This window comes from Rutidosis leptorrhynchoides, chromosome 10, assembly GCF_046630445.1.
Source record: "Rutidosis leptorrhynchoides isolate AG116_Rl617_1_P2 chromosome 10, CSIRO_AGI_Rlap_v1, whole genome shotgun sequence".
NCBI lineage: Eukaryota > Viridiplantae > Streptophyta > Magnoliopsida > Asterales > Asteraceae > Rutidosis > Rutidosis leptorrhynchoides.
In genome coordinates this window covers 83,671,916-83,683,413 of record NC_092342.1, presented here as the reverse complement: position 1 = coordinate 83,683,413, position 11,498 = coordinate 83,671,916, and positions in this window count along the sequence as shown.

Sequence of the window (11,498 nt, the reverse complement as noted above, 5' to 3'; positions counted from 1 at the left end):
AAACGTGTAAGGATTTGTGGCTAGTAGGGTCATATTAACCCCAAAAATATTCTCAATAAACCTAAATAAAGTTTTATATAGACAACAAATATCAAAATGGTATTTAAATATACATAAGAGTTCAAATGCAAAGGTAATAATTATTGTAAAATCTCAAAGTTCAAAATTCACCTTTAAAAATAGCAAAACGACTTTTTCGGCGTCAAAACTATTTCAAACGGAAGCATGCCTTCAGGAAGTCTTGCTGATAGAGTCGTTATCTATTAATCATGCGAAAGTTGGACCAATTTTCAAACGAAGTGTTTTTAGCATGCTTGTCACATAATTTGGCCCGATTATGTGGCCAACGTAATGTGCTCAAAAATGTGTTTTGCGACCATGAATTATTATCGAAACGAAACTATAGTCAAATATATTTTCATTCAATATGAGATTTCAAAATAAAAAAAAATTATAGTGCAATGAATTGAGAGATATCAAAAAGTGTTACAAAATAATCGAATTATTAAACCAAGATGTCACTAAACGTGTAAGGATTTGTGGCTAGTAGGGATATTTTAACCCCTAAAATATTCTCAATAAATATAAATAAAGTGTTACATAAAAAATAAGTATCAAAATAGTATTTAAATATACATAACAGTTCAAATGCAAAGGTAATAATTATTGTAAAATCTGTAAGTTCAAAATTCACCTTTAGAAATAGCTAAACGACTTTTTCGGCGTCAAAACTATATTGAATGGAAGCAAGCCTTCATGATGTCTTGCTCATAGCATCGTTATCTATTCATCGTGCGAAAGTAGGTCCAGTTTTCAACCGAAGTTTTTTTAGCATGCTTGCCACATAATTTGGCCTGATTATGTGGCCAACGTAATGTGCTCAAAAATGTATTTTGCGGCCATGATTTATTATCGAAACGAAACTATAGTCAAAAATATTTTCATTCAATATGAAATTTTAAAATAAAAACAATTATAAAGTTATGAATTGAGAGATATCAAAAAATGTCATAAAATAATCGAACCATTAAACCAAGATGTTACTAAACATGTAAAGATTTGTGGCTAGTAGAGATATATTAACCCCAAAAATATTCTCAATGAACCTAAATAAGGTGTTACATAAAAAACAAGTATTAAAATGGTATTGAAATATGAATAAGAGTTTAAATGCAAAGGTAATAATGATCGTAAAATCTGGAAGTTCAAAATTCCCCTTTAGAAATAGCAAAACGACTTTTTAGCTTCGAAACTATTTTGAATGGAAGCAAGCCTTCAGAAAGTCATGCTCATAGCGTCGTTATCTATTTATCGTGCAAAAGTGGGTCCAATTTTCAATTGAAGTTTTTTTAACATGTTTGCCACATAATTTCGCCCGATTATGTGGCCAACGTAATGTGCTCAAAAATGTGGTTTGCGGCCATGAATTATTAACGAAATGAAACTATAGTAAAATATATTTTCATCCAATATGAATTTTCAAAATAAAAAAAATTATAGAGTTATGAATTGAGAGATATCAAAAAGTGTCACAAAATAAAACGAACCATTAAACCAAGATGTGACTAAACGTGTAAGGATTTTTGGCTAGTAGAGATATATTAACCCCAAAAATATTCTCAATGAACCTAAATAAAGTGTTACATAAAAAACAAATATCAAAATGGTGTATTGAAATATGCATAAGTGTTCAAATGCAAAGTTAATAATTATCGTAAAATCTGAAAGTTCAAAATTCACTTTTAGAAATAACAAAATGACTTTTTTGGCGTCAAAACTATTTCAACCGAATCTATTCATTGTGTGAAAGTGGGTCTAATTTTCAACCGAATTTTTTTTAGCATGGTTGCCACATAATTTGGCCCGATTATGTGGCCAACGTTATATGCTCCAAAATGTGTTTTGCGGCCATGACTTATTATTGAAACGAGACTATAGTCAAATATATTTTCATTCAATATGAAATTTTAAAATAGAAACAATTATAGGTTTATGAATTGAGAGATATCAAAAAATATCACAAAATAATCGAACCATTAAACCAAGATGTCAGTAAATGTGTAAGGATTTGTGGCTAGTAGGGATATATTAACCCCAAAAATATTCTCAATGAACCTAAATAAAGTGTTACATAAAAAATAAGTATCAAAATGGTATCTAAATATGCATAAGAGTTTAAATGCAAAGGTAATAATTATCGTAAAATCTGAAAGTTCGAAATTCACCTTTAGAAGTAGCAAAACGATATTTTTTTGGCGTCAAAACTATTTCGAATTGAAGCAAGCCTTCACGAAGTCTTGCTCATAGCGTCGTTATCTATTCATTGTGCGAACGTTGGTCCAATTTTTAACCGAAGTTTTATTAGCATGTTTGCCACATAATTTGGCCCGATTATGTGACCAACGTAATGTGCTCAAAAATGTGTTTTGCGGTCATGAGTTATTATCGAAATGAAACTATAGTCAAATATACTTTCATTCAATATGAAATTTTAATATAAAAACAATTATAGAGTTATGAATTGAGAGATATCAAAATGTGTTAAAAATAATCGAACCATGAAACCAAGATGTCAATAAACGTGTAAGGATTTGTGGCTAGTAGGGATATAAACCCTAAAAATATTCTCCATGAACCTAAATAAAGTGTTACATAAAAACCAAGTATCAAAATGGTATTTAAATATGCATAAGAGTTCAAATGCAAAAGTAATAATTATCGTAAAATCTGAAAGTTCAAAATTCACCTTTAGAAATAGCAAAACGACTTTTTTGGCGTCAAAACTATTTCAAATGGAAGCAAGCCTTCAGGAAGTCTTGCTCATAGCGTTTTTATCTATTTATCGTGCGTAAGTGGGTCTAATTTTAACCTGAAGTTTTTTTAGCATGATTGCCACATAATTTGGCCCGATTATGTGGCTAACGTAATGTGCTCAAAAATGTATTTTGTGGCCATGAATTATTATCGAAACGAAACTATAGTCAAATATATTTTCATTCAATATGAAATTTCAAAATAAAAAAATTAGAGTGTTATGAATTGAGAGATATCAAAAAGTGTCACAAAATAATGGAACCATTAAACCAAAATGTCACTAAACGTGTAACGATTTGTGGCTAGTAGAGATATATTAACCCCAAAAAAGTTCTCAATAAACCTAAATAAAGTGTTACATAAAAAACAAGTATCAAAATGGTATTGAAATATGCATAAGAGTTCAAATGCAAAGTTATTAATTATCATAGAATCTGAAAGTTCAAAATTCACCTTTAGAAATAGCAAAACAACTTTTTTGGCTTCAAAACTATTTTGAATGGAAGCAAGCCTTCAGGAAGTCTTGCTCATAGTGTCGTTATCTATTCATCGTGCGAAAGTGTATCCAATTTTCAACCGAAGTTTTTTTAGCATGCTTGCCACATAATTTGGCCCGATTATGTGGCCAACGTAATGTGCTCAAAAATGTGTTTTGTGGCAATGAATTATTATTGAAACGAAACTATAGTCAAATATATTTCTCACCAATCTTAAAGTCTTCCGTTGATTGCTTGCTCATGGTGCTGCATGGCTTCCATGTTTTTATTTAAAGAAAGTTGCATTCTTATAAATATTATCTTTGTCATGTAATATCTTTGGATATTATGCCCATGTTGTAATATTCCAAAACTTATGTATTCGGGGATCATTTCTCAAATGATCGCCCACATGTTTAAAACTTTCATTTATATACGAAAGGTTTGGTCATTATGAAATAAGAATGTAATATTTTATAAAATGTATCATATAAATGTCAAATACCTCGCCATTGAGATCAATGAATAACGTACCTTGTTTATAGTAATATGGACGGGTCGTTTCATTGGTGAATTCAATACACATTCGCCATCCTCCATCGAACTTTTTTACCATCACAGGATTAGCTACCCATGTGGGGTATTTTACCTCTCGAATAATTCCTACTTTGAGTAACTCGTCTACCTCTTTGCAGGTCACCTCGTCTCTTTCCGAAGCTAACTTCCTCTTCTTTTGGTAGATAGGCTCTAGGTGCTTATACTCATTGAGCCGATAATCTGTGGTGACGTCTTTTCCTTGGATGTTGAGAACCCTTGGTATCCCTGTCATATCTCCATACTCCCAAGCGAAGGTATCTGTGTTGTCTTGGAGGAGCTTACGAAGCTTGGTTTTTAATTCTGGAGATAATTGTTTCCCAATAGTGACCTGTTGCTCGAGGAAGAGGGGATTGATCGATATCTTTTCTTCTTAAGGTAACTCTTCGTTTGCTTCCAGGATACATTCTCCAGGACTTTCTATTATATCTCTGATTACTATGACTACTTTGCTTCAGTCATAATATGAGGTTAGAGTTGCAATTCATTCGACTGTGTGGAATTTAACCAATTCATGTACCGTTGACACGATGATTCCCATTTTCATCATTGTGATTCTCCCAAGAAGAATGTTATGTTGGGAGGTGGATCGCAATACAACGAAGTCTAGTATCTCCGTTCTTGTCATTGGCGGGGTGCCAATGGTGAAATCAAGGTCAATCTCTCTGATGGGCCAACACCTCTCTCCAGAGAAACCCACTAATGAAACCCTTGGCGGCATTAAACGAGCTTTGATTATCGGGCTAAGTTGTTCAAAGCAATTCTCATACATTATATCACAGGAGCTTCCGATGTCGAGATAGACCCTATGAACTTCTTTGTTGAAGATTAACCCATTGATAGTAACGGGTAGATCCGACGGGGTGATGGTACTAATGCGGGGAAGGATATCTCCTCCTATTCGATAACTTAGCTAGGTCTCTCCCTCTTGTAGCATCTTTGTGACTTAACAGCAAAGCAACTGTCAATAGCCAATATCGTCTTTCCCAGGTTTGGCTTCTTATCTTCGATAACCGGTTCTGTGACCTTAGGTATCTTCGGGTTTTGTATCCTTATCACCAAGTGGGATAACTTTCCAGATCGTACGGCTTCTTCGACTGCTATCCTTAGCTGAATGCATTCATCAGTCTCATGCCCATAGTCATTATGAAAGTCACAAAATTTGCTCGTATCCTTTTGTTTCCCTTTGTTGGATAACTTTTGTGGAGGTTTGAACCCTTGGGCGGCCTTTTCTGTGGAGAGAATCTCCTTAGGCATTTTGATGAGTGTCCCCAAGATCCCGGTATGAGATTCTCTTCGGTAAGGAGTGTACCTTCCTTTGTCGTCCCTTTTTCCGTGTTTTTCTTCACGATGACTTGCTCTTTCTCTTCGTTTGACTGTTGTTTGGTCGTAGTATGCAAAGGTCCCTGCAGTTTCCTTTGCGTCTAACCAAACATAAGCTTTGTCAATCAAAGCTTCGTAGCTGTCATGTAGATCTCGAGTGAGGTGTTTCACCAAGGCCCGTGCCTTACACCCGTACAGGTGTAACACCCTGAATTTTAATACATCAGAAAGTGTCACCAAGAAGTGTCCTCAGAAAGTGTCCGGAAAAGTCTACCTATACCTATGCATTTTTAGATTTTACATCAGAATGAGAATCCGAGAGTTTCAGTCCCTGATTTCATTTCAGTTAAAAAGCGCACCGCGCAAAGGGGTTACGCGCCACGCAAAACCTGCTGACAGACAGGATTGTGATTTACAAGATTTTAAAAGGGCATTTGGGTCTTTTCACTTGGGGTCGGTTTTGAGCCACTAAAACTGATCAATTGATCATTCTTATCCCCATTTCACCCACACAAACTCTCTCTTCAAACCCTAGTGAGAGAAACCCATTTTTAGTGAGAGAGAGCTTGATTTGGAGAAGAAGGAGTTGGATTCTAACCAAAGTCCAAGTGTTAAATGAAATGACCCGTCCTAATCCATAAGGACGAATACAATAACATATGGTTACATCGCGAGGTACTTGACCTCTATATGTTACATTTTACAAATATTGCATTCGTTTTTAAAAGACAAACTTTCATTTCATTGAAAGTTGACAGGCATGCATACCCTTTCTTAATATATTCAATCTATAATTGACTTAATCTGTTATCTTCTTAATAATAATCTTTATTGAACCCAATGACTTGAATGCAACGTCTTTTGAAATATCCATGAATGACTCCAAGTAATATCTCTAAATGAGCAAATGCACAGCGGAAGATTTCTTTCAAACCTGAGAATAAACATGCTTTCAAGTGTCAACCAAAAGGTTGGTGTAACACTGGCCATTTTTTTTTTAAATACACAGCGGAAGACTTTATTAACAAACACAATATAAGTCACGTCATTACGTTTAAGTTTACACAACGGTGTTACGTTATCACAAAACATTATTTATACAAAAGTCCACATCAGAGTTGGGTTGTCAAACATGTCTCCTGCAACAACACCCATCCCGACTAGCAGTACCTAAACCTGCAACGGGAGAATATGTGGGGGATTAGCGCACCGCTAAGTGAATGGAATCTATCTAACAGATACAGCTTAAGTCACACACAAGCTATATACTAACAACAACACATGCTAACTACCAACTAGCATACAATAAGGCAATACGAGGATCGGCGGCTTGTACGAGCACACGACTCCCAGCTGATCGGGCCTGAGGCTACCGATAGTCCCTGCTACTCAATCACAGTATAGATATCCAGATGCAGGGGGTGCATCGTTCACACTATACTCACAATCAGTAGCCTATGGACCCAACCTCACCTAAGCACGGTTGACCTCATACGAACTCTGACCTCTCCTAAGCACGGTCTAGAGTCCCCAGTCTCCCTAAGCACGACTGGTGCCATTCACACAGTGTACACATAATTCACAAACAGCAATAGGCATACAATATAATCTAACATGGCAACTTTATACTATGCATGGTAAAAGAGTATAACACAGTAGCATGATATGCTACTTAAACTCTATCCGGAGATAGTCCCACTCACCGATTACCAGCTACAGCTCAGTTATCTTACTTCTAAGCTTCTTCCTTGTTCTTATCACCTGAGAACAACACAACGAAGTCAATATACATATCTCAATCAATAGTATAATCAAATCATACTATAAACTAGGTCATAACACCATATATTCATAATTTTATGAATCTACATCATGACTCCATTAAATAATGGCATACAGGTGCGTGCAAAACACGACATACACACTAAAACTCCTTTTCCGACCCAAAAACAGTTTGATCTAGTTTCTTAAAAGTTCACCATTGAAAAGTATTCTTTATTACGATTCTAACGACAGTTTATTCATCAAAAACGGAGTTACGTTTTAAAAGTTACGCCCGTTTCAATTTCATAAAGGTACTGTAGCAAATAGTGACACTGTAGCAAATAGTGACACTGTAGCAACTCGGTACTGTAGCAACTCGGGTACTGTAGCAAACCGGGTACTGTAGCAAACTGGGTTTCGAAGATCTTATGATTTTTTCTCCAAAAACTTGATTTCTAAGTGTTTTTGACCAAATTTTAAGCACAAGAAAGTTACTAAACATATATATACAATCTATTTCTAACATCAATTAAGCATAACAAACACCAAATATGAAGATTCAAGCTTAAAATCACACTTTTTATTCAAGAACACAAAAAACCCATTTATTCAAGAATCAAAGCAAGGATTCAAGTAAACAAACCTAATTAGATGATCACAAGGATGATATGAATCAATCCTTAAAGCCTTACAATCAAATTTCTAGCTTGGATTAATTTAGGATTTGTGAAGGATGAAAGAGTAGGTACGTACTAAATTTGGGAAATGTCTAGAAATGAGAATAAAAAAACCATTTACACTCTTAAATAGGCATTAAATCCCATACCCCACAACACACGGGTATTTATCAGTTATCTGATATCTTTCGCACAAGATTAGATAACCCAAACGAGGTCCAAATAAATAAAACAAACATGTTCTGGGACCCTTGTCACAAACTGGTCTTAACCAATTAATAAAATAACACCAATAAAATAATTAAAATAAAATCACTTAAAACTAAGCATAACCCTAAGGGCAAGATAGACAACTTACAACTAGCTCGGGTTTCAGTCTGTTACAGTTGGTGAGTTCATTAGTTTATCATAAACATTCATTTCCATCATTTTAATAGACCACAATATTTTAGATATATAATTGTACACGTAACCCGAGTACAAAATAGTATGCATAACCTGCGAATTAAAAATCATTCATATGGTGAACACCTGGTAACCGACATTAACAAATGCATCTAGAATATCCCCAATATACAGGTACACTCATCTATATATAAAATTGAAGTACTAAAGCATCTGTAACCCAGATGGGACGTGTCAAAGTTCATAGATCTATCTTCAGGATTCGCGTCAATTTGGGGGTCTGTTCCCAAATTCTTAGGCTACCAAGCTAAAAGTGTGACGACCCGAAAATTTCCGACTAAATTTAAACTTAATCTTTATATGTTTCCGACATGATAAGCAAAGTCTGTAATGTTGAGTCTCAAAAATTTTGGAACTTTATTCATATATATTCTATTACTCTTCGACTATTCCCGATAATTCACGAACAATTATTTGTAAATAGATATGTATATATATATATATATATATATATATATATATATATATATATATATATATATATATATATATATATATATATATATATATATATATATATATATATATATATAAATGTAAGTATTGGAAATAATAAACTGTAATTGAATCATTAGAATTGTATATGTAAAATAATATACAAGAAAAGAAAGTTGTTATTAAAATAAATCTATATATAAATATATATGATTACTACATATAATTACTATTAGATGTATATTGTAATATATATAAATAAAAGATATAAATATTGTCTGTTTAAATTTATAATATCTATTTCTATTATGAAATAATATAATAAATAAATATATAATACTTAAATATATATAAAACATTACTAATATATTCATATTACATATATAATATATGATGTAATTAATATGCAAACACAATCATATAATGATATATAAAATGTGTAAATATAAAATATTCAATATATGTTACTATGTAATATATTATATTACATAATTAATAATAAATTATATTAAGATGTTAAATTTGATTATAAATTAAAATATAGCTACTATAGTAATATTATTACTTTCAATATCAATATCAACATTAATTTTTTTTAAATTCATTATTTTATATTGATATAAAATTTGATGTATATCAATATTATTATTATCATTATTAATATTAATATAATTAGTATTAGTATTATTATTATCATTAATGATATTATTATTATAATTTTCATTAATATTATTATTATTGTGATATATTATTTTTTTGTTATCATTATTATTATTATTATTGTTATTATTGTCAATATTATTATGAATATTATTTGTATTATTATTAACATAATTATAATTATCAATTTTTAATATTAAATTAAATATAATATATAAAGAAAATATATACCCGTGATTATCTCTATATTCCTACACTTTTATTTTTTTCTGCTTTTTCTTCTTTTGATCAGGAATCTATCGACTTCATGGGCATTACAGACAAACATTAATCACTCAATCTCACTATATGATTCACTCTTTGCTGCATATTGAAAAACAAAAACAGAAAAATATAATGAAGTCCAAAAACCGTTCTCTGTTCTTGATACATTTTTACCATAACTCAAATTCGAACGAATCCTCAAAATCCATTAATGCAGCAGTGTTAGGAATCGTCCATTTAAACTATCTGTAAGTTTTCAATCCTCAAATCTTTCTATTAAATTTTAATTTTGGAGTCAAAGTTAAACTTTAAAAAGTCAACAAAATTGTTCATCAAGAAATTCGAGGTGGTTTTGATGTTTCAGGTTAAATTGTTGAATCCTAAAGTTTATAGGAATGATTTAACACCTAATTCATGTTATAATTTTTGTCCAAAACAGCCTTGAATTCGATATTTGATTTTTAGTTCATGTTCTTGAATTTTGAAAAAAGCAAAAACTCAAATCTGAATTTCATTTAAAAATAAATAAACGTAGTTGTGTTAGGATTACTATAAACGATCTTTCTGCAAAATTTGAGGTTCCAAATCTTTAAATTGAGTGAGAATTTACGGGTCAAAGTTCTTTAAAATAAAAAGTCAAATAATGTTCTTTGATCAAATTGGTGCAATCTGTTATGATTTAGGTTCAATTGAGGATACAAGTGTATTTTAATGATCCTTTGAAAGATATTTCCTGTAGATAACAATGTCTCAAAACATATCAAACGAGAAATCATTAATTTTTTTTCTTTCTAACCGTCGGCAGCAGCATATATTTTTTTTTTTTTTTGTATTTTTTTTTCTTTTTCCTTTTGTAGTCTTTAATTAAAATCACAATTACAATTAGTTTCTAATTAGGATTATTAAAGATAAATCAAATCTTAATTTGAAGTTGGACTATCCCCTGGTCGATTACAGTTAAGTAGAGGAAGAAGGAATTTTGAAGCAGAATATACGGGTTATATAAAAATGGGATTGTAATAAATCAGAAAAGGTGAAACAGAGGGATGGGGTTAGTGGTGTGTGTGCTTATTCGGGAGGTCGCGGGTTCGAGCCCGGCTATGGGCACTTTTTTTTAAAAGGGCTTTAAAGGTAGATTTATTTTCTTTTATTATTATTATTATTATTATTATTATTATTATTATTATTATTATTATTATTATTATTATTATTATTATTATTATTATTATTATTATTATTATTGTTATTATTATTATTGTTATAATAATTATTGTTATAACTATTAACATTATTATTAATATGATTTTGATTATTACTATTATATTTAGTATTAATATTATTATAGTTACTAGTCTCATAACAATTATTAGTATTACAATTATTATTATAAGTATCATAATTGTTATAGTATTTATTATCATAATTATAAGTATTATATCTATTATTATTATTATTATTATTATTATTATTATTATTATTATTATTATTATTATTATTATTATTATTATTATTATTATTATTATTATTATTATTATTATTATTATTATTATGTATTACTTATGATATTATTATCATTAATTTAACATTATTGTCATTATGATAAAAAAAAGGTTAGTATTATTATCATTATGAAAATAGTACAAATTATTATCATTTTCGTAAATATTAGTATTAGTGTCATTATGTACTTATTAATATTATTAGAATCATTATTAACATATGTATTATCATTTTTATCATTATCATTTTTATTATTATTATTATCGTTATTAATAAAGTTATTATTAGTAAGACTATTATTAGTAAAATCATTAATATCAAAACTATCAGTTTTAACAAATAGATATTTGGTACATAAAACCTACTTATTATATATACTACAATTATATTAATAATCTATATAATTATATATAAGACATATTAATATTTCTTATATAAATACTGACATACAACAAATTCGATAATTCGATATTTTTAATATAACACTAATATATATATATATATATATATATATATATATATATAT